The following is a 25,271-nucleotide window of genomic DNA, read 5'->3' on the forward strand; positions in this document are numbered from 1 at the left end:
CAAAGACAAGCAAACAGAAAAGACAGTTGGGATTCTGGTTGTAATTGCATTACATATCTATATTCATCTGGGAAAGATCAACATTTGCATTACATTGTTTCCTGTCTAGCCAGGATGCACTTTCTCCAATGAGGATACCTCCCAGGGCATATTCATCACATTCAGTTTGTTGACAACTGTCAACAAACAATAATTTCAGGGACGTGGGTTATCCCCATGGGAGAAGACAGACAGAGGGAGTCAGGTAGCACCCCTCTCCCAACATAATATACGAATATCCCACAGAAGTGGGTAGAGTGGTAGAGCATAGTCTCAGGAGTGCTTTAACTTTTCTCATACTTCATCTTAGGAGTTCCCTAACTTTATCCTGTCTTTGGGAGCTCTTACATCTGTGTGATCTTTCCCATTGCTCATATACCAAAGCACCGTATTAGCAACACCCTGGAACACAGACTGAGGCTCTACTATTCTAAATGCACATCCCAGTTAGAGGAAATCAAGCATGGTTCATTTTTACCACCTGAAGTCTTATTCACACTGTAACGTAGTGACTTGTCTCAGTCTGGAAGCAGACATGTTTTCTAAACAATGGAGATTCTCTAACTCAATTAGCCAAGATGAACACAAGAAAAGAAGGGCAGAGGTCTGGCAGTTGTAATCATTCTGTCTTAGGATGTCTTTAGAAATGACTTGGGTAAAGGAGCATAGTTTGACTGTTTTCTGCTTCTTTTGACTTTTCTTCACATTTTATTTTGATATTAGAAAACCAAATGTTTAATAATATTGCACCCCGGGCTCCATTTATCCTGGCCTTGCTCTATGTCCTTCAGAAAAGCCACGTACCATGGTGGAGATTCATTTTACATAAGGATTGATTTCCAAAACCAGCATCAAGGTGACAATTGCTTATGGTCAAAATTATTCTTGAAAATCCTTTTAATTGACCCTGAAGAACAATACACAGATGTAATATCTTACAATAAATACAACATAGTCAGCTTTTCCTCTAGGATTGAAACAGATTGCTGTTTCTCAAGTTAAACACCCAGGAAAGGACTTGGCCTGTAGTTGGGAGCTTTATTGTATGAAATATACATATCTTTAAAAAGAAGCATGTGTAGCATGAAGTTTAATTTAATTTGTATATGATTGATAGGCATATGATATGACTCCACTACATTTCTCTTTATGTAGATTTTTTATTAAATATATTCCCAAGTACTTTATAGTTTCTGTAGTCATTGAGTGAGACCTTATTTCTTCATTTCTTCAATTTTTTGCCAATTGTAGCTAGCAAATGGGAACACTACTGATTCTGTGTGTGTTTCCTGTGCTCCTGCAATCTAATAAGTTCTTTTAGTTCTATTAATAGTTTTATAACTGATGCTCTTGTCTTTTGTAGGTATACAATCAATCATATCAATGGTTAATAAGAGTTCTTCCTGTATTTCAATATTTACATACTGCTCATTTTGTTTTCTCATATTGTGACATTTGCCTGAACCTTCAGAATATTTAAAAATAATGATGATGATGGGCATCTTGTAATTTTTTTAATTTAACAGGGAATACCTTTATCTTTTTCCTACTATAATTATTGCTCTTGGTTCCTGGCAAATTAACTTAACGATTTTCAAGAAGTTTCCGTATATACATTATAATAAATATAAATTCCAGTTTATGTTATATTTATATAATAAATATAAATTTATATTTATGTTAAATCATTAATGACTACTTCTTATTTAGGAAGCCTATACAAATATTGCTAGATAGGGTTTACCAAGAGGCAAATAAGTATATTGATTAAGTTAGGTTTATTTGCCATGCTCTCAGGTGTTGGAAAATATACTACGACTACCTTTAATAATAGGGAATTATTTTTAAGCATATCCAAGAATATGTACTGGCATAGAACAGGGCCTCTGCAGTTATGTCCTTTTGCTTCCCAGGCTGAGATAGAAAGCACAGAGCAGAGGACCTGAAAATATATTTCAGAGTTTCTCAGGATGCAGACTAGTTTTAATTTCTTTCAAATTACAGGGTGTTTAAGCCTTTCAAAAGAAGACCTGATGGGATGGGTTTGCATTATCCAATACCTAGCAGAGTTTGAATGCAAGCCAATTCAAAGTTGATCAACCTTTAATTTTTCATCTAAAGTTATATGCTTTTATACATTTCCTTGTGGCTAACACTCTAATCACCAGTCTAATCAGTTGTAAGTATATCCAACCTGTCTTCTATCAGTTATAGTGATACATAGGGCCACTTTTTAAAAAGATAAATGTTCATGGTAGATTTGAGGCTTCCTGAATACCGTAACTATTCTGCCCCTCTTGAATCTCAGATACTTTGTAAGATGTTTAAAATAAAAAGGAAATTAATGAACTTGATTTTTGAGATAAAATGCTTATTGTTTCATTGGGGCATTTTATTGAGATCAAGGCAACAAATAAAAGTTCACATAATGACTTAATCATATAATAGCAAGAGAAGTCTTATTTTATCAAATCTTAATGCATTAAAATAACATGGGCACTTGTTATTTTGCCCATGTTAACAAGGGCAACATAACTAAACTAAGTGGATTTGGTTCATATATATTAAAACTGGATTTGGTTTATATATATTAAAAAATTATTTTCTTGATATTTGGGTTGCAAAAATAGCACCTTCTGAATGAAATAGATAATGATCTTTCTACTCTCAATTACATTTAAACAAATATATACACAACTGTATACTGACTGAAATATTTGATTGAAAGAGACGTGCCCCAGCTTCTATGTCTGTTCTATTTTTTTCTACCAGAGTTATATATTTATCTTCTTTGTATATATTCTCATCATATGTTACTTAAAGCAGCAGAAATGTCAATGCTATCATTCAAACAGTGAAGTATTTAGTCTTTATACTAAAATTAATCAATTGTCATGCTTGTCACTACATAAATATTATTTGAGTATTTATAATTACTTTCTATGCATAAAAGATTTGTTAGCTCCCTTCTTGCTGTCTCGGCCCCTTAGCAGTAAAGGATGAAACCAACCACCAAGATAGCAAACTATCAAAATTTCTAGACCCCCAATCCAATCCTTAAAATCTGCCACACAAGAAGTATGAGCCCTTACTATCTCTCAAGCCTGGTATTTGCTTTTAATCAGTTATGGCCAGTGAAAGAACCAAGGAGGAGATCTGAATTCATGAAAACATTGACTGTGATACCATCAGGAAAAACAAACACTTAGAGAACAATACATTCAGAGAAACAAATCACTATGGAATCAACGAGTTCACATGCTTGCCTATCCAGTAAAATCTCTTTATTTCTGACCCAAGACCAATCTCATGCTCTTGTCTTTGTCTTTTCTCCTTTGCACATTACCACCCTGCTGATGACTCCCAAGACGTTTTCCCAAGACAAAGCAGGAAGATTACGTGTTTCTCTATCACTAATGACTATCTAATTCATTTGTACATGGTTCTGTCCATTGTAATATCATGGTTATGGGTCAGTGTTCTAGAATTGAGATAGGAAATGATGCCTACAGAATATCAGTGTTAGCTGCATCTGCTGCACTGCCCCAAACTTTATCTGTGTTCTGGGTTCACACAAAGTTTATAGCCTGAAGCATGTAAACATGCACCAGGCTCCTTACTTAACATTCTTCCCAATGTCTTCACTAAATTCATGACTCATCATATCCCATTTCTGCCAAAAACCTAATATATTGCTCTCTCCCAATAAAATGGATATTTCATTGAATCAAAGCTACTCAATAATATTTATGTAAATATGCAGATTTTCCAGTATTCACTTTTAGCTAAATTATGTGTTCTCTCTCTTTCTCTTTTTTTCTATGTGTATACCTAGAAGTATTGCCTTTATCTTACAATTAATAGTATTATCAGTATGCTCAAGATCCTATTCATCCATAATTCCTTCCACCATCACTGCATGCCTACTGGGTGCAAAGTATTTTGCTAGGCAAAAGGTTGGTGTGATTTATCCTCTTTTCTTCAAAGGAGCCCAAGAAGCTCAGAAAATTCCAGGCACCAGAAACCTGAAGAAAACTACATCAAGTGATATCATATTCAAACTGCCTGAAACCAAAGAAAAAGAAATATAAAGAGTAGGAGAAAAACTCACAAAATATAGAATAAAATAGATAAGAATGACACCAAATGTCTTGTCAGAAACAATGCAAACCAGAGTCAGTAGAACAATGTTTTTAACATACTGCAAGGAAAAAAACTGTCAATCTGGAATTCTATACCCAGCTAAAAAAAAAAATCTGCCAATAGTGAAGGGAGAAATAAAGGCTTCTGCAGACATACAAAAACTGAGAAATCATCATCCTCAGATCTGCACTACTAGAAATCTGAAAGGAAGACCTTTAGGCAGAAGGAAAATGATCAATGAGATCCAGTGGAAATCTGGAGCTACACAAAGGAGTAAAGAGCATCAGAAATAGTAAATATGTGACTAAATATAAACTATTTATTGTTACTTATATAAAATATCTCTAAAAGACACTTTATTGTTTAGAGCAAAAAATAAAGACAATGCATCATAATATTTATAACCTGGATATAAGAAAGGTATAAAACAAATATAGCACACAGGAGAGGAGGGAGAGGTAAATATATACAATTGTAAAGTTCTTATTCTATATATAAAGTAACATAATATTTACTTGAAGGTAGACTGTGCTAAGTTAAAGATGTATACTATAAATACTAAAGCAACCACTAAAACAAACAGAAGTATAGTAAATGAGCCAATAAAACAGATAAAATGGAATCATAAAAAATCATTAATCAAAAGAAGGCAGAAAAGGTGGAAATATGGAACAAAGAACAGATGGGAGAAATATATCCTATTCTGAGGGAATCATCTGAAATACAAAAGTTAGAAACAAAGGTGTTTATCATGGCACTGTCTACCATACAAAACACTAAAAACAACCTACATGATAATAGAGAAATGGCTAGTAAATGACAGGATGGAATACCATGCAGACACTAAAACTGTTGTTTACGAAGAGCTTGTAATAACACGAGAGAATGCTGATGTTATAAAGTAAATTGAATTAAGGCAGAATGTAAAATTTTATAGTGAGCATTACCTCAACTACAAAAACTATGATAGAAAAAGGGCCAGAAAAAAAAACGAGATGATGTGACAGCGGTGATTTTTTTATACTTTCATTTTTTTTCAATTTTCTATAATAAGCTTATACTCGTTCCATAATCTGAAGAAAAAAAAAACAGTAATTAAACTCTTAAATTTTGTCAGGTCCTGTGCTAGACCTATTCACATGATTATCTCATGGCTCCCACAACAGCCTTGCCAAAAAGAGAAAGAAGAGTTCTGTATGTTTTTTGATAAGAAAATTGAATCTCAGAGAGCTTGCTTTGGTACATGCAGCAAATAAGTGTCAGACTGTTGGCAGTTACTGTGTATTCTGAGAAGGTTTAATTGTTTTACTTGGGTATTAGAAAACTTGGTATGTATTTGTTGCAAAACTAAGAAAGGTCATGTAATTCTCTTTGTGTACATTTGCTCTTCAATTTGGGGGATATAAGATATATAGGACACAAGTCCTTTGCCTGATGGAGTTTGAGACATATAAAAAGACTTTATTTATTGAACAATAAAAACAAATATCAACTTGCTGTTTGAAGAGTCCTTCTGCTCACTAGTGTTATAGTATACAGAGCCCTGGCATACTGTTGACGTGTTGTACATACTGGCATTTGTGTTTACTAAATACACATATTGTCAATTGTTACCCTTAATCACAGGATAATTTGTTGTTTACCCCAACATAATTGAAACCAATGCTAAGTACTTTTACTATTCATAAAGGCAGAAAAATCTAGTTTTAAAATATCTCAGGTATCAAACTCGGAAGAATGATCTGTTCCAAGATCAAATAACCTAAGGAAATCAGCAGGCTGTTATTTATGGCCTGCAAGCACAGAATATTTACAGCATTTACACTGGAATATTCTTCATGTGTTGAATCCTCTAGCTAAAGAAGTCTGATTCGATGCAAAGAGAAAGCAAAATATTGTTTTTGTTTTTGTGTTTGAAGGCTGGTTGCCTGGACAGCAGACACAATGCTTCTACTCCGCTGGAAAATCTGAAGCTACAAAGATGATTTTCAGAATTAAGGGCAACTCACAGCTGAAAATTATACCTTTGGGCAAAGGGCCAACTCGGGATGCGTTTCACTCTGATTTGGAGCCGTGCCATCATCCCTCAGTCCCATTTGTTCGGTTTTATAGCTAACAAACAAAAAGGAAAATACTGAGAGTGAGCTGAAATGTAGCTGCTCCGAAGTCGGGATTTTAAGGTCTTGCTAAGATGCGTGTTAACATGGAGAGCCACACGGTGACAACAAGAATCACTGGGCATTCTGGAACAACCAGGCACATGTCTCTGGAAGGAAGGCTGCTTGTTAGTGGAGCTGTCCTGTGTCCCTTCGCGCCCCAGCCAGCGGGCATCCGCAAAAGGAGCGTGGGAGGGGCTGGGCCACCTGCCCAAGCAGGACAGCATTCTGATGTTACCAGGATTTGTCCTCAGAGCCTCGCCTGTGGACAGGACCCATTTCTGAAATAAATGCGTGGTGCCATGTCACCTGATGACCATACGAAAATCATTGTTTCTTTCCACCTTGCACTTCAATAATGGCTAAAGGTCAAGCCAATTGACCTTGACCGTTTTCCTCAAAATAACTATTAATATGACTAGCTTTATTTAGGCTGCAGATAAAAAAAAAAATCCTGGCTTAATTTTTCACTATGAACCTGAATTGGGGAACAAATCTAGCTTCCTGTTTTTCAGCTTCACAAGAGCTGAGGTTTTCAGGGGAGGGGGGAATGTTAGAACTTTTAAAAGAACTGACTGGAGAAAATACAGACAAACAAAAAGAATAAAAATTATTCTGAGTTTAGCCACTGCTAATATTTTAGGGTATTAATATCCTACCATATATATAAAAGGATATTTTATATAGATAAATGTCCTACCATATACATTATGGGTATTAATATCCTGCCATACACACACACACATATATGGATATAAGAGGATATTTTATATATATAAATACCCTATCATATACATTTATGTATATTAATATCCTGCCATACACACACACACACAGATATATGGACATAAAAGGATATTTTTTGAACAAAAGTGGATCATTCTGCTTTGCAATGTGTGTTTTATTTTGTTTTGTTTTTTTCACTTAACCATATATCCTGAACAGCTTTCCATAGACTACTATTTTAAGCGTAGGTAAAGAAAGACTTTGAGTATCCCTTTTTGAATAGGCTTTAAATGGAATGTGAGTAACATAGTGGAAACTGCTTCTTCCTCAAATAAGCTCTAGACATGTTTTGTAATACAAGAAATTTAAATGGCTGTTGCACTTGTAATATATAACATGGATATTAAAAATCTCAGTTTCTGAAGTAAGACCTTCAGACCCATGTTGGAGTACCAATTCCACCCAGTGGTGTGGCCCTTTGAAAATTAATCAACCTTTCTAGGTCTAAGTTTAAACCTAAAATTTCAAGAGGATTACTGAGATATTGTATATTACTGCATACCACCAAAATACTATTGACAGCCAGTACTTATTTATTCTTTTATGCTATTTTAAATAGCATTTTATTAATCAGATCCACCTGTCACTTCTAGAAATCTTATAGATTTTCATTTGAAGTTGTGGCAAACATATACCTTAATTTGAGTGAGATTTTCCATCTTATAATATTAAGGCTTTCCTACTTGCTTCATGTACCTCAGAGAAGTAAATCCAATTCAGGTGGGATTTTTTTTCCCCATATAGATATGAAACATTCTGTGTTAGTGCTTTCCCTACGTACTTTTTATTTCCGCTATTTGAAGCACAACCATTTTTCCAAGGTATTTTCTACTGATGATCAATGGCATAGAGAAAAATTGTTTTATTTAATTTTTTAGCTTGTACATTATTAAATAAATTAGTTCAGAACAGTCTCATTAATGCTTTTGATAGAAGGTCACATCATCTATAAGTAATGATTATTCCATATCTTCCCTTATAAGACTTCTGTTGACTTCTGTTTCATATCTATTGCATTGGCTATACTTCACAAAAATGCTCATTAATAGTAGAAATAGTAAGAATTTTTGCTTAATCTTGATTTTAATGGGAATGCCACCATGTACTGTGAGATACTGTTTTGAATAAATATTCTTCACAAGGTAAAAGAAGTTTCCCAGTATTTTCCGTTTTCTTGGATTTTTAAATCAGTGATAGGTGTTAAATATTTTAAATGGTTATATACAGCATCTATTGTTATGATTATATGTTGTTTTCTTTGATCTATTGATTTAATGAATGGAGATCCTAACATTAAGCTATTCCTTCTAGAACAAAGCCTATCTAACTATGATGTATTATTATTTTGATAGACTACTCTATTCACTTTGGAAATACTTTATTTATAATTGCTAACATTGATATTAACAAGTGTATTCACTCTCTAGTGTTCATGTTAGATTTATTTTTATCAAATTTTAATATTTTTGTTACATGAGCTTCTGAAAATGGTTTAGGAAGTTTTCCATCCCTTCATCTAACCGGGGATAGTCAAGTGATTTAGGAACATTATATTCCTGGAAACCTAGATCACTATGTGGCTTTTAACGGCAGATACTCATCTAATGAACTTTCCGATTGGTTTTGATTATTTGCTTGAGTCTTCTCCTCTTCTCCTGCTTCTTCCTCTTCTGATTTAAAATCTGTCACATATTTACTTTACTTTCCTTTGTAGTTTAAATTTTTTTGTTTTATTTTTCTTTTCCACTGTTCCTTGTTTACTATTTTATTATATTCAGCTTTTATCTTTATCAATGCCTTTCTGCCAACTTCTTCTGTGTTTTAAAAACTGCTTAAACTATACTTAGGGGGATCCCTGGTTGGCTCAGTGGTTTAGCGCCTGCCTTTGGCCCAGGGCATGACCCTGGAGTCCCAGGATCGAGTCCCGCATTGGGCTCCCTGCATAGAGCCTGTTTCTCCCTCTGCCTGTGTCTGCCTCTCTCTCCCTCTCTGTGTCTCTCATGAATAAATAAGTAAAATCTATTTTAAATATTCTATACTTAACTGTATTTTCAGTCTTTCCTTTCCTTCAGATTATTGTTGATTGCATCCCAACACCTTGCTTTTGGGTTCATTTTCATTCTTGCTGAAGAGTAATCTTTAATAATTCTATAAAAGGAGGGTCCACGGATAGTGCATGCACTTAGTAAGCTACTGAAAATATCTGATTTTGCTCTCACTTTGTGGGACCACAGTTTAGATAAGCATGGAATTCTACACCAACAGTTATTTCCTTGTAACTGTTTCCTCATGGTACAACGGAGATGCTATTCTATTGTCCTATAACATCTATTGTTGCTGATGAGAAGTCTGCAATAATTCTGATGATGATTTCTTTACAGACCTCCTTTTCTCTCTGGTAGCCTGTAAAATTTTCTCATTTTCCTAGGTTTTCTCCAGCTTGACTGTGATGCAAATCAATGAGAATTTGTTTTTACTTATCCTTTTTAGGACTCTGTATGTTTCTTCACTCTGAGAGCTCATGTGTTTCTTCAATTATGGAACATTATCAGTCATAACTTATTTCACTGTGGCTCTAACCTATGTCCTGGAGTGTTGCCCTGTGGAACTACTATTCTATAAATTGAACCCTTTCATTTCTCCATGGCTCTTACCTTCTCCTTCATATTTAAGCCTCTTGTTTCCTTTCTGAGCTGCATTTGATTTATTTTCTCAGATCCATATTTCATTTCACTAAGTCCACATTCAACTGTATGTAAGCTCTTTTCGAATCTAGCTATTGAATATTTTTAAATTCTTTTTCAATGACCATATTTTTGTCTCTAGAATTTCCATCTGTTTCTTATTCAAACTTGCCTGTTGTTTTTTTCATATAATCTAAAATTTGCCTTATGCATCCCATGATCTCTTTAACTATTTTTTTAAGTATTTATTTTAAAGTCTCTTTCTAATTGACATACTATCTTTCATTCCTCCAATGTAATTTCTTCCCTTTAATATACTGGCTAACCATCTGGCATGAATTGTTTATGGCACTGAAATTAAGAAATCCTTTAGAGTGCTCTCAAAACTAGAAGCACTGAATTTGGTGTAGGGGTCTTTCATTCTTCCCATGTCAGGCTTGTTAAAGAATAGCCTAAATTCCTGGAATTATAGTTTTCAATCCACAGGCCCTACAATCCATAGGGAGTCTATTAATCTATAACCATTGAGTATTGTTGTGGGCTGAATAATAAGTTTATTTCCATATGTGTCTGTTTAATGTCTGCTCCTCCTGAGGTGACATGAACCTTGCTTATTGTATGATTTATTGTCTTGTTTGTAATCAGTAAATATCATTAAATAAGTCAGTGTACAGGTTGATTATTTAAGGAAATTTTAAAATAGTATTACTTAATAATAGTGTGAGTTAACAAAAATGTCAGCTCCGAACATTCAAGAGTGACATGAAATCAATAGTTTATGACCAGGCCCTTTTCAAGACTTCTGCAAATTTCTGAGCAGCTTACAGTATCCAGTCTTTTTTGCATCCTTACTGTTGAAGATATTTACTGCTTCAACCCAGTTTGAAACCTACCGCCTTCTCTAGTGTTCACATCCAAAATCCACTCATATCAAGCATTTCTGAGCTCACTAAGCTATTGAATTCTGTGGAGGGGTGGAGAAAGGTCCAAGGAAGGGTCATTCCAGAGTTCAAATAATTCTTCCTATTTGCTAGTCTTCTCTCTCTCTCTCTCTCTCTCTCAGTCTCTCTCTCATTCTCTCTCCCCCTCCTGCTTTCCTGCACTCCTTTTTCTCCTTTTCATCCTCTTGCACTGCCTCCCAAACTTCAAACTTCTCTGTGTTATGGAGACTAGTGTCCTCCTCACCAGCCAACACTCCTGTCCTCCACATTCCCACCATTGTCCTTACATAATCATCAGGCTATTTGCCCAAAGTGAACTCCCCAGAAATAATCCTGGTGTTATCTCTAATTTTTCCTAGGCTTAGCCTTAAGATAAAAATGTCTCAGTCTTATTATACTTACTTAGATATTAATATTAATGTAATACAAAATTTTAAAGTCTTACTCAAATTCATAGCAACTTTTTATCATTATGCATTTACTCAAGCAACAAATATTAAAAATTGACAACTGCCGTTGTGTAGGTATATCTGCATAGTCATTAGTGTCATTTACCCAATATTTCTGGTTCTCTCCTCCTTCTGAGCCCATGCAAATGTTGTATATCTTGGCCCCCTTGTAGTTGGGAGGTATCATATGACTAGTTCTGGTGAATGTGTTGTGAATACAAGTGATGACTGTCACTTCTGAGCCAGGCTTTAATTGTCAGTGGGAGACCTTCCAGTGTTCTGCTCTTCCCTCTGCTTCTGTGATCAGGGGTGATGGCCACTCCATCAGCTTGGCTGTCAGAGTAACTAGGATGATCAGAGGCCCCAGTTGGTTCAGAGTGGATAGTAGTATGATCCAAAAAGAAAATTGGTGGTTTGACGTCAATGACATTTTGAAGTTGTTGTTACCACACAGCATAGCCCATCCTGGGTGATACAGTCTACAGCATCTTTTGACATTTGAAAGAGCTTCTCATATGTGAAAAGATCGTGAGCTACTTTCTGAGTAGCTAACAGCCGTCATGACCTCTGCAATCCCAGAACAGGGAATGATGCAGAACATATCCAGCCTGCTTGGGTCCACACTAATCCCACTCACAAATATTACTATAAACTCTTCAAGAATAATATGAAGTCTTACTCTTATTTTGCTTGAATTCTCCACACCACCCTTAATCAATATTACAGCGGTCAGCAAATAAACATACCCTAAAATTTTAATTGGCTTATTTATAACTTGTTTCTTTCCATAAAAGCTCCTGAGTATAACATAGCCAAAATTAAAATAAAAAGTAAGTAAAATAGAAGTAGAAAATTAAAATTACAGAAAAAAGGAGACTACAATTGTGCTTGTGTATAAATTAACAAACTCTAATCACGAGTCAGTGATTCTAATCTGGCATCCATGACAAAGAGAAAAATGAAGCATGCTATGTAACTTTCCTTGTTGCAAAGTATACAGCATTCCAGGCTTTTAGAGAGAGACACAAGGGATTACAGAAGGATAAAAAAAAAAAAAGTGTCATAAATTAGAAAAAAAAGAGTAAGGTAAAGGGAACACCACTTCTAATTTGGGCCTGCAGAGCAAAAAATATGCAAGATGGGCAGATTCTACTAGGTTGTCAAGTTCAAATGTTGGGATCTTTGAGAAAGGTACAACTAGTCACTGGCCATATTTTTTAAAAATTTGATTTATATACCTAAGTTTTTTTTTTTATATATACCTAAGTTTTATAAGTTAAAAATGAATCCCATTCTTCTTTCCCCTTATCTATTTCTCATGTATGTATATATGTATGTATTTCTTAGAGATAGTGAGAGAGCACAAGCAGGGGGCAAGGGCAGAGGGAGTGGGAGAGAGAGAATCTTAAGCAGGATCTACACTCAGCACAGAGCCACACCCAGGGCTCAATCTCACCACCTGGAGATCAGGACCCGAGCTGAAATAGTCAGTTGCTTAACCCATTGAGCCACCCAGGCGCCCCTTTCTTTGTCCTTCTCTAATACTAAACTGACAAAGTAGATCAGGAAACATTTATGTTAATGACAGATAAGCACTAAGAAAAAAAACCTCTGATCCCAGGGAATGGTCATTTCCCTGGTACAAACCACAGTGAGAACTGCCCTAAAACTGCAGTGCTTAGCTTTTGGCTACTATGTGTGCACCCATTTCTTTTCTTCTCTCTTTTCTTTTTTGATGAAGTTGGTTCAATTACAAACAATATAAGAAGATAATTCAAACACATCTTTAGGCAACAGTTCTGTTCTTTTGAACAACATAGAAGCTAGAAACACTATAAGAAATGAATATGAAGGAGAAAAATGAACAAAATATATCTAATGGAAAAATAGTAACCTATCGAATACAGAGAGATAGTAAAGAAAAAGCACAGACGTTAACTCCTCACCTTTCATTTATTTGACAAATATTTGTGGAATGCTTCCTCCGTGCCAGGCATAGTTCTAGGCTCTGGGAATGGGCCAGTGGACAAAAAGGGACAAAACTCCCTGTCCTCTTGGAATTTATAATCTGTGAAATGGAAGGGACTCAGACATTAAATAAATCATAAAATGTATTAGAAATCGAGAAGTGCCTTGAAGGAAAAGAGCAGGGAAGAGGACAGGGAGTGGGAGATTCAGTTTGTCCCTACGATCCTGACTAGTCCCTGAAAACATAGAAGAATGTTTGAAAAGGCAGTAGTTAAGAGTTGCGTGTGCCTGAGTCACAAGCATGTGTTTAGCATTTGCATCTTTAAAAGCTTACTGTGTCATGGTTGTTCTGGTTAGCACCTATGGGGTGCCAACAAAGCATAAAGAAGACAAGGATCCTAACTTGGAATAAGGTTTTGTTTTATTTCTACTAGTTTCCTGGGAGAGAGGACTTAACGGAAGTTAAGCAGTAACTGAGCAGCAAAGAACTTTTTATTTGTTCATTTTTCTCTCTCTTTCAGTCAGAAGGAGCACAGTACACTCCTGTATCCTTTCCACATCTTCTAGGATCAGTACCCTGATTTTTCTTTGGAGAGCTGCCTTTCCCAGTCTTGATCCCGGTGGCTTGATTGGACACATCCCACTCCAGACTCCAAGAGGAAACAAGTGACCAAGACCTGGACAATTACCATGTTTTGACAACTTGGTCAGAGTATTTGGTTCAGGGGTATTGCTCAGGAGAGCCCTAGAGCCCTGAAATCCTGCCTGTGCTACTGGGGGCTTGGCATGTCCTTCTCCCTGAATTTTGTAACTTTGCACGATATAACCATAGGGTGCTGGGGCCACCAGAAGGGAAGAGTCTGCCAGAGTAGAACCAGCAGAGAGGTGGGCAGAGCTGATGGGCAGAGAGAGTCCTGATGATACCATATGAGGGCAGGATCTTCCTATATGTGGACAAGACTTCATTTCACAGAGCAAATGCATTCTCTTTATTTCTTAAATGACTTTCCCTTTAGTTTATTTATTAGCTTGTTTATTCAGAAAATATTTTCTACGTATTTAACCTATGTGCAAGGCATCATTTTAAATGTTGGTGACACAGCAGTGGGCAAGACAAAGTCTTGCTCTCATGAAACGGATAATAGTCAACAGATAACACACAAACATATAATAAACATTTAACAGAGTGCCAAAAATCAAGACCCAGAAAGAAAAACCAGGCAGGGTAATGAGATAGAAAGTATTTGGGGATAGTTTAGAAAGGAGCACTAGGGAAGGCCTATGTGAGTAGAGACCTAAGTCAATGAGGGGGAAAAAAACAAAACAAAACAAAAAACAAAAAAAAAATCTCTCTGCATGTTTGAGGAAGATCATTTTAGGAGAGAGAAAATCCAAACTAAGGAGAAGGACTCTGTGTATCTGAGGAGGAACAAGAAGACTGCTGTGGAGTGCTTGACATAAGGGATGATAATCTTTCAGTGACTGTCTAACCACCATTTTATTCTACATTCACTATATGTAAAACCAGGTAGTACTATTAAAAGTATAGATAGAACTTTGCAGAGACATGAGAAAACTGAGACATTCGTGAAATGGAGGAGACTTTCTGTGACTTTGGTTTTATGACTCAGTCCTGCAAAACGTGCCCTTCATCTGGTTTTGCCCGCAAGACTGGGAAGTTCTGATGAGACCAGCTTGAGCCTAGCCATTTTGACACTACTGTTTGATGATCTAACCACTGCCAGTTTCTGCTGCTTGCTTATCTTACTGCTGCCAATTTTACAACAACTCTGATTTTTCAGCCAATTTGTTTATTCAGCATTTCATTTCCTGGCCTTTGTCAGAGGTACCTGTAATGTGTAAAGGGAGGTAATGTGTTCAGATGGGGAATAGAGTCTTGGCAGAGTCTCACTTGGGATTTTTTGAGAGAAAGCATGCATGTGGAGATGGGGTGCTTGGTGAAAATTAATGAGTAGTGAGTGATTGGAATGAAGAAGATAAAATCAAGATTTTTTTGGCAAGAGGAGAAAACACCCAATGTTTTCATATCAACCTCACACCTTTTTCCCTAAAAGGCAAATTATAAAACTTTCAGCTGTTAAGTGTTCCTGCTGAGTTCCTACAACCACCAACAATACAACACCACAGAGCACCAAGTCATGTGTGTGACGGTCCTCCCTATATTAACAGTGCCACATACAACTCACTCTTTGCATTTTAATTAGTAGCCACATCTTGCTTAGTTGCTTGAGAAAAGTATATTTTTTTGCTTCATTTTGTGAAGTGAGCTGAAATATACAAGGAAGTTGATTAAGCAGAGAGGATGGCTTCCTCAAAATGGTGGAGTCAAAATGTTGAAATAAAAAATTGAAATCTAAATGCCATGTGTCTCTCTGAGCACCAGAGTTTTTTACCAGAGTAATTGTCAGATATTATAGACTCATTACAGGTATTATTCTATCAATAAAAGTGTCTCCCAATATGAATAGCTTACTCCTCAGCCAAATACATTAAATAATCTTGAGTTAAGACAAAGTTAAGTGGACCCTACTCAGTGGTAAAAGACTGAAATCTCTCCCCCTAAGATCAGGAATAAGACAAGAATGCGGGCACCTAGGTGGCTCAGTGGTTGAGTATCTGCCTTTGGCTCAGGTCATGGTCCCAGAGTCCTGGGATCAAGTCCCATATCAGGCTTTCTGCAAGGAGCAAAGTTCTCTCTATGCCTATGTCTCTGCCCCCCCCCTCTGTTTCTCTCATGAATAAATAAATAAAATCTAAAACAAAACAAGAATGCTTGCTTTCACTGCTGCTATTCAACATTGTACTGGAAACTCTAATCAGAGCCATTAGAAGAATAAGAGAAACAAAGGCATCCAAATTGAAAAGGAAGAAGTAATACTGTCTCTATTCATGGGTGAGATCATCCTATATACAAAAAATTCCAAAGAAGCCACATGACAGCTAGCTATGATAGCTAATATACAAATTTGGGGAAAGTTTCAGGGTAAAGGAACACAAAAACCAGTTGTGGTCCTAAGGACCAGCAATGACCAAGCCAGAATGGAAATGAGGAAGACAATTCCACTTGTAACAGCATCTAAAATAATTAAATACTTAGGAATGACACTAACCATAAAAGTGAAAAAACTTCTATAGTGAAAACCATAAAACATTGCTGAAAAAAAATAAAGAAGACCTAAGTAAACAGAAAGACATCTCATGTTCATGTGTAGGAAGACTTCATATTGTTAAAAGTTCATGAATACCCAAAATGATTTACAGATTCAGGGCAATCATAATCAAAATTCCAAAATAGCTTTGGGGCACATGAGTGGCTCAGTCCATTGAGTGTTCCACTTTCAGTTTTGGCTCAGGTTGTGATCTCAGGGTCATGAGATCTAACCCCACATCAGGCTCCACACTCAGCAAAGAATCTGCTTGAGATTCTCTTTCCCTCTCCCTCTACCCCTCCTGCTCATGCTCTCTATTTCTAAAATAAATAAATCTTTTTTCCCCAGAAGTGGAAAAGCTCCTCAAATTCAGGTAGAACTGCAAGAGACCCTAAAGAACCAGAACAATCTGAAAGAGAAAAGCTGGGGGATTCACACTTTTAGCTTCAAAACTTACTTGGAAACTGTGGTACTTAACAGTATGGGGTCCTAGCATACAACACACATATAGACTAATGGAATAAAATAGAAAGCCCAGAAATAAACTCTCATGTAAATGGTCAATTGATTTTTGACAAGGGCACTAAGACCATTCAATAGGTAAGGGACTGTTTTTCAACAAACAAACTTTGGACACAGTATACAAATTAAAACAACTACTACAAAAAAAAAAAAAACCACTATGGCGTGGTCTGATCTTCCAAAATGGAGTTTAGAAATCTGAGTGATTTATTAAGATTCTGAATATTCATGAAGTGTGCCTTGTTATGTTTGCACAGCTCTGAAGGTTACACTGAGAATGGCTGAGAAGACTGGATATCCACATACAAAATGTATATCTACCATATACAAAAATGAACTCAAAATGTATCAAAGACCCTAACCAAATAGCCAAAACTATAAAGCTATTAGAAGAAAACACTGGGAAAATCTTTATAACATTGAATTTGGTAACAACTTCATGGGCTTGGTAACAAAAACGCTGGTAATAAAAGAATATATACATAAATTGGGCTTCATCAAAATTAGAAACATTTATGCATCCAAAGATACTAAAAGACAGTTTAGTAAATGGGAGAAAATATTTACAAATCACGTATCTAATAAGGGATTAATACCAGAATACATTTTTTTTAAAACTCCCACAACTCAACAATAAAACAACCCAAATAAAAAATGGGTGAAGGACTTGAAAAGACATTTCTCCAAAGAAGGTGTGCAAATGTCCAATAATCACATGAAGAAATGTTTAACATCACTAATTGCTATGGTCTGAATGTTTGTGTTCCCCTAATACTCATATGTTGAAATCCTAGTGCCCGATATGATGGTATTATGTGGTGGAGCAGTTCAAAGGTGCTTAGGTCACAAGGCTGGAGCCTTAATGAATGAAGTTAACACTTTCATATAGGAGATCCCATGGAGCCCCTTAGCCCCTTCTGCCATGGGAGTCTGCAACCTGGAAGAGGCCCCTAACCCAACCATGCTGGCACCCTGATCTTAGTCTTAGAGCCTTCAGAGCTGTGAGAAACAAATTTCTGCCATTTATAAGCCACCCAGCCTATGGCATTTTGTTGTAGCAGTCTGAATAGATTACTAATCATTAGAGGAATGCAAGTTAAAACCACAACAAGATAGTATTTCACACCTGGTTGTTGGATGGCTATATTCAAGAAAGAAAAAATAAAGAACAAGTGTTGGTGAGGCCCTGACATGAAGAGATTCCCATTTCGTACACAACTGGTGGGAATGTAAAATGGTGCAACCACTGTGGAAAACAGTTTGGCAGTTTCTTGACAAGTTAAACATAGAACTACCATATGGCCCACCAGTTCCACTCCTAGGTATAAATCCAAAAGAACTGAAAGCAAAAATATGGATAAATCTGTACACTTATGTTCAAAGTACTATTCACAATAGCCAAAAGGGGGAAATAATTCAAGTGAGTGGATTAATGGATAAACAAAAATAACATGGAATATTATTCAGCCATAAAAAGGGATGAAATTTTGTATATGCTACAACACAGATGGACCTTGAAAACATTATGCTTGATGAAATAAGTCAGACACTGAAAGACAAATATATGATTTCACTTATATGAAATAATTAGAAAATATGCATTCAGAGAGAAAGGAAGTAAAAAAAGGTTACCAAGGGCTGGGAGGAGGTGAGAGAGAGGGAGGTATTGTTAAAGGGCACAGAATTTTTGTTGGAGATGATGAACAGATTTGGGGTATAGATAATAGAAATGGTTACACAACATTTTGAATATAGTTAATGCCACGGAATAGTACACTTACTATTGGTTAAAATAAATGATATATATATTATGCCACAATAAGAAAAGTTAAATTGGTTGATTTTATCAGAGGCTTTTATAATGAATTATGAATTGCCAAAAGGGGGAAGCATAAGATATAGTGATTTGTGTGTGTGTGTGTGTGTGTGTGTGTGTGTGTGTTTTAATCCCAGAAAAATTTATGTGAATTTAATGGAAGATACTCTGGGAAATGTTGATCATCACAAAAACTATAGAGAAGTTTGCTAACTTGAGGCTTTAATCATCTGAAAAGATGTTCGATCTCTCCTACAATGAGTCATGCAAATTAAAAGTATAATGAGATACTATTATTTCACGAGCTATCATTATTTTTAGCTACTGGATTTATCATTATTTTTAGCTACTGGATACCACAATGAAGATAACGCATCACGTTGTTAGCTGTGAAAAAATAGGCATGCTCAGGATGCCTGGGTGGCTCAGTGGTTGAGGGTCTGCCTTTGGCTCAGGTTATGATCCTGGGGTCCTGGGATCAAGTCCACCTTGGGCTCCCCACAGGAAGCCTACTTCTCTCTCTGCCTCTCTCTGTGTGTCTCTCATGAATAAATAAATAAAAATTTTAAAAAATAGGCATGCTCATCACATGTTTGGTAAAGGTCTACAAAGAATCATATGTCAATGTCTATCAAAATACAAATGCATATTCCCTTTGACCAACTAATTCCATTCTAGGAATTTTTTATAATATAAGTTTGCACATGTGTGAATATAAAGTTACGCACTGCTTTATCGTTTGCAGTAACAGATATAGAAAACAAACCAAGTATCCACAAGTGGAACTATATAAAGACATTTTAGGATATCCATACAATGCTGTACTACGTAGCTGGACAAGTAAAAAAAAAAGGGCATTCATTCCACTTTAGGTAATTGAGGATTACTGTCTAGCAGACCAAATCTCTCACTAAGAACAACAAAAATAGCTAGATTTTTAAAAATTTGAAAACAGAAGAGAGGTACCAATGTGACCAGCAGGGGAAAGGCCAAACTCCTGGATAGAAGGGAAACCAAGAAGCCTCGAGTCGTCTGCCATCCTGCATGAGGTATAGGAAAAGAATCTAGGAAATGAGCCAAGAGAGGTTACTGAAAAACAAGGAAACTCAGGGGAGCTTTCAGCAACCTTAAGATCTGGTAAGAATAAAAGTGGAGTTAAGGATGCTAAGATGCCCTGGGGCTTTAGGGACTAGGAGAAGGGAGGCAGAGACACAGAGACACAGTGGGACTGTGTGCAGCTTTCCCCTTGAGGCATTCATTGATGCCTCACTGCTTTGCTTGGGCTAAGAGAAGCCTTACAAAGTGGCAGCCAAGAAGTATAGAGCTTTTGGCAGTTTCATGATGAAGGGGAGTTTTTTTTTTAATGACTTTCAGGGCCAAGAAAGAGAAACAATGATAAATTCCCCAAGTTTTTATTTGGGATCCCTTAAGACCACATGCTAGGAGTTAGATGAAAGCAGAGAAAGACCAGGCATTACAAATCACTGGATAGAAAAACAGGCCAAGGTCCTGAATAGGGACTTCACCAAAGAGGATATCCAAACAGCCAGTAAGCACGTGAAAAGAAACTCCATGTCATTGTTCAGCCAGGAAATGTAAATACAGCAATGAAGCATAAGTACACACCTTTTAGAATGGCTCAAATTAAAAACACTGATATTAAGTAATAACCAAGTTTAGGCAAGGATGGATAACAACTGGAATTCTTATAAATTGCTGGTGGCAGAGTGAAGTGTTACAATCACATTGGAAAACTGGCCGTATTTGCTAAAGTTGAATATGTTACTTACACTCTAACCTAGAAATTTCATTTCTAGATTTTATACCAAACAGATACACGTATGCGTGTTCACCAAAAGACAGAGATAAAAGTGTTATATTGGTACTATTTTGACTATTGTGAATAGTAGCAATGTAACGTTTTTGTCATCATGTCAAATGATAAAACAGACCCCCAAAAAGGTAGTACATAAAGTACAGTTTCATGGGATCCCTGGGTGGCTCAGCGGTTTGGTACCTGCCTTAGGCCCAGGGGGTGATCCTGGAGTCCTGGGATCGAGTCCCATGTCAGATTCCCTGTGTGGAGCCTGCTTCTCCCTCTGTCTCTGTCTCTGTCTCTACCAGTCTCTCTGTCTCTCTGTCTCTCTTTCTGTGTCTTTCATGAATAAATAAATAAAACCTTTTAATAAAAAAGTACAGTTTCATTCACACAAAATGCAAAAACTAATTACTGGTGATTGTGGTTGACTATAAAAATAGCCACAATATGTTGAAGGCCTTGCTTAGAAGTGGAGTCTCACCCCTTGAAACTAGGCGGGCCTCCTGACTTGCTTTGACAAACACAATCTGACCAATGGATGTATCAGTTGAGCCTACGCCTTAAGAAGCCTTGCAACTTCTATTCTTGCTCCTGTTACAATCCTGTCACTAGAAGAATAAGCCTGGGAGGGATTACATGGAGGAGAACCTTGACATCCCATTGAGAAGTCAGCTGGAAGCCAGGCAGTCTAGCAGACACCTACAGGAGCAAGTTCTCACCCCAAGATTAGCTGAACCTCCATCCAGATCAACAGAAATTCTCTGCTGAGCTGAGCCGAAGCTGCCACCCACAGAATTATAAAATGACTATTGTCTTAAGCCACTAAATTTTGGAGTGGTAGGTTACACAGAAGATCTAACTGATACAGAGAGTCATGGAAGAAAGAGCAGTCGTGATTGGGAGATCTGCTCACAGAGGCTTCCTGGGTATCTATAGTATTCTATTTCCTGATCCAAGTGTTGCTAACACACATGCATACACACTGTTAAGATGCATTGAGCTGTATAATTATGATATCTGGGATATAAATAATTGACTATATAATTATAAATATAAATGTTAATAATATATAATGTCTATTATAACTCTGTTCTTAATATCGTTCATAATATACTAAAATATTTAATTTAAAAAGTCAAAGTAAAATAAAGTCTTTATGTACTGAGATGTGATAATCTCTTAGCTATATTGTTAAGGAACTGGAATCCTTGAGGTCAAATCTAAACTTACTTATTGTTCATAATCAACTGCAATCTTTGAAGAAAATGGTGCTTCTATAAAAAGTAGTTTGTGCCAATGCTCACTGTGAGACTTTTTTGGAACTCAAAAATTCATGGTTTTTAAACAGGTTTTTGAATTTCAGGGGGAAAAGATAGAAGCTAGGATTATCATTTACTCATTAAATTTTTTTTTTAATGAAGAAGTTAGTTTTGATGTGCTCAGCCTAGTGGATTAACAACAACAAAAATATTGCCATATCTAGAACAGGTGTTTTTATAATTGTGATACATTAGTTGGAGCTTTTGCAATGCACACTGATTCTCAAATCCACGCTTCTTTCTGAAACAAACAGAAAGCTCTACTGAGGTCTGTGGGAATCGCTGATCTGTAAAGATTCCTCAACCAAAGTTCCTCAAAGACCTAAGTGATTTGCAAATTTTGTGCCGAGAGCCAGGATGGAAACCCCCTTTCAGCTTCTCACTCTTGCTTCGTCTGGTGTCCGGAAACAGAGATGGCCATTCTGTCTGTCAAGAACCCATTCACAGCCCTTCTTCCCTGCCCTCATCATCTTATCCAATCATCCCTTGAGACTTCACTGAAGATTTCTCCTCTGTAAAGTTTATCTTGACTCTCCAAGAACATTTTTACCTATGCTACTGTCCAGACCGCCACGATAGCGATTGTCCTAACATATTATAATGGTCTCCCTGGTAGGCTGTAGATAAGTTCATGGAGGTAGAAACCATGACTTATCTGTGTAAGCCTAGGGGAGCATTTAAACATCAGGTCATAACACAAGATAGGTATTCTGTTGATATTGTTTAATGAGTGAACTTTCCCAAGTTCTAGGTTGAAATGAGAAAATATATTACCTTTGGAAAATAGAATGATCCATACTGAAATATTCCAAGTGTGCTTTCTTTCCTAAGGATGCAAACCAATTTAAAACATAATATATAGTAAAATAATTGCTATTATATAAGCCACACAGTATTTGATCTTCCAGTGGTGGGCAAAAGACAAACAGTTTCTGTCTCTTTCTAGGTTCCCCATGTACCATTAGGAGAAGCTGGTAGGATTAAGCGCAAGTCTGAGCTGGCAAGAAAGTTAGCAGCATGCTGGCTCAATGAGAAGTCAGCAAGAAGGTAGGAGGATGGCTTCTCCATCTCATTACCACTGCCAACCAGTTGTAAAGAAGATGTAAGATGTGGGAAAGAGACCTAGACCCAAAGCTTACCTGCCTCAGAGGAAAGGCTGCTCCTCAGGCCTTGTCCCCCACAGGGTGGAACCAGATGGTCTTCTATGCTTGCCATGGTACCCATAGCCTACTGCATGAACCCCAGCTGGGGCCCATTCTTGGGAAGCCACAAACCTATCTTAGGAAGATGGTCAGGAGACACCTGAAGCTTTCATCAGTTGCTGTCAATGCTTCCCAAAGCCCCTCGGATCTACTCTGTGGCCTCTCCCTTGATCACCAGGAAAAGGGGTGCCCATCTGACAGCCAGGATTAAATATCTGAATTTAATGCACCCCACTTATGCTGTTATTAGCACATTCCTGGGCTTACCCTACTGCTTCCAGAGAATTGCTCTGGCAACCCAGAGACTTTACTGCTCTTTCCCTGATACATGGGATATATAAGGGCACCCTAGATTCATTCATATAAAGAACAGGCAGTGTAAACTTGCAAAGTGCCCAAGCCTCAGAACAGTGCAGGCAATGGCCATACCTACCAAGAGATGATACAGGATGCTTCCCACAAGTTCTGATATAGGACAATGCCAGTAGCTGTCTGGTCCTGTTTTCTCCCCATCTCCACTCTTAATTCCCCTCCTTCCCTTGCCAATTACTCTATTATATTTCTTAGCCTTTATATCTACATTCAATATGTCTGTGTAGACACCATATAGAAGAGTTGTTTTGTGTGTGCGTGTATTTTAAATTATATTCATGGCGTTATGCTATTAATCAGTTCCCATTTCTATGTCCCCATAGAAACCTACCATATTTTGAAACCTACCCATATTGCTGCATGTAAACTCAGTCCATAACTGTTCCTGGTAAGTAGCACTTTTCATCTACACATTCCCCGGTGATCTTCAACTCCTTCAAACCATGCTGCTAGGAACCCGAGCTAAGTTGGCTTCCTAACTTTGAAGTCAGCCTTGGCATGGAATCATACCTAGGGATGCCCTGTTTTAACAAACTAAAATAATTGAAAGGCTGTTTAAGTACTTTAAATATATTCTTTTCCCTGTTTAAATCTCTTTTAAACTCTCGCCCAAACCTGCCTTTTGAAATTTGGGCCTGTTCCATTGCTACCCTCTTTCCCTTTTCTGGTTTCTGGGCCATTCTTTCCTCCCTGGATTTGTTTCTCTTCTGTTTCCTTTAGTTTCCCGCTCCTTCCTTGCCTGCTAACACCATCTTAGCCAGGAGCCAGGTAGGGAAGGGAGCAAAAGGGGAAAGGCTAATATTAACACTTTCCCCAGCTTTTTTTTTTTTTTTTTAAATATTCTCCATTAGCTTTCTCTGTAACAAATGACAGTGCTGACTGGGGAGTTTTGCTATTTACTAATACTGTGTTCTCTTTGACCAACTGAAAGATATTTTTGAATGACATATGACCAATATGCATGAATTTATTCTTGATGATTATAAATGAACTAGATGCATGTCCACTTGACATATCATAACAGATAATGCATGCAGCCTTTCATGAGGAGCCTTGACACCAATCAGTACCTACCTCCCTAATTAATACCTGCACCCTCTCCCGTGGCACTCCCAAAGCCCTTACTCTGCTCTAAAACAATAGCATAGCAATTCCTACATTCTAGCATACTCTATACTGTTTGTATTTATCAGGTTTAGGTCACCGTATGCCACCCCTTTCCTCCTTAAGAGTGAGTTTCTGTGTCCACCATGTTCTCTGATGTATCCTAAGCACTAAGAACAATGCATGCCTAGCATGCAGTACAGATCTTTGAGAATGAAGAAATGAAGGAATAGGTGATCTCCACTGGTGTTCCCTGGCCATCATATGGTTCTTTCGGGGCGCTTTCACAAATCCTGCAGAAAGTTCTTCTCCAGGAACATCAGCATCTACCTCCCTCAGTCTTCTTCCAAGCTGCCACTCATGGCAACCTCCTCAGTGCTTACGTCGGTGGGGTTCTTTCTGCCAGTGTCTTCATCTGGAAGGAAGCCCTCCTTAGTGGAGTTCATTTTAAAACAACCTGCAGGCCCAGTCTCTGCTTTGGGACCTGCGATTAATCTGTGGGTACTATGCCCCAGAAGAGGCACAGCTTGCTTTCAATGGCACCCTCTTCTCTTGGTCACTGCCAGGCAGATGGCTCCTGCCATCTTTAACTTGAGTCTTCCAGGCACCTGACACCACCAGCTCCCTCTGTCCCAGGCTTCAAGTTCTTCAGCTCTTTCTCAGGGGGTGTCTGCAGAAGGAAACACACCTTTCCCTCCCCCATGGGGATGGGAGACAATGGGAATGATACTAAACTCTAGCAAATGTTTCCAAAATCCTATCACCTGGCCTCCTTAGCTAC

General features: G+C 37.2%; 1 long non-coding RNA gene across 11 annotated transcripts in view; it reads left to right on the top strand.

Moving 5' to 3' along the window:
* LOC144288632 (uncharacterized) overlaps positions 1–25,271 on the top strand; it is a 55,545-nt gene that overhangs the window by 13,984 nt on the left and 16,290 nt on the right. For 3 of the 11 annotated variants that reach the window (XR_013356583.1, XR_013356584.1, XR_013356581.1), the window contains exons 5-7: positions 2,044–2,218; positions 22,759–22,859; positions 23,710–23,774. This is a non-coding gene — a long non-coding RNA (uncharacterized LOC144288632). Of the gene's footprint in view, positions 1–2,043; positions 2,219–4,026; positions 4,475–6,101; positions 6,659–13,687; positions 14,168–22,758; positions 22,860–23,709; positions 23,775–24,106; positions 24,153–25,271 lie in introns of those variants that run through there. The other 8 variants (XR_013356585.1, XR_013356586.1, XR_013356582.1 and 5 more) reach the window with 8 other exon arrangements.

Source organism: Canis aureus, chromosome 18 (assembly GCF_053574225.1).
Source record: "Canis aureus isolate CA01 chromosome 18, VMU_Caureus_v.1.0, whole genome shotgun sequence".
In the NCBI taxonomy this organism is placed as follows: domain Eukaryota; kingdom Metazoa; phylum Chordata; class Mammalia; order Carnivora; family Canidae; genus Canis; species Canis aureus.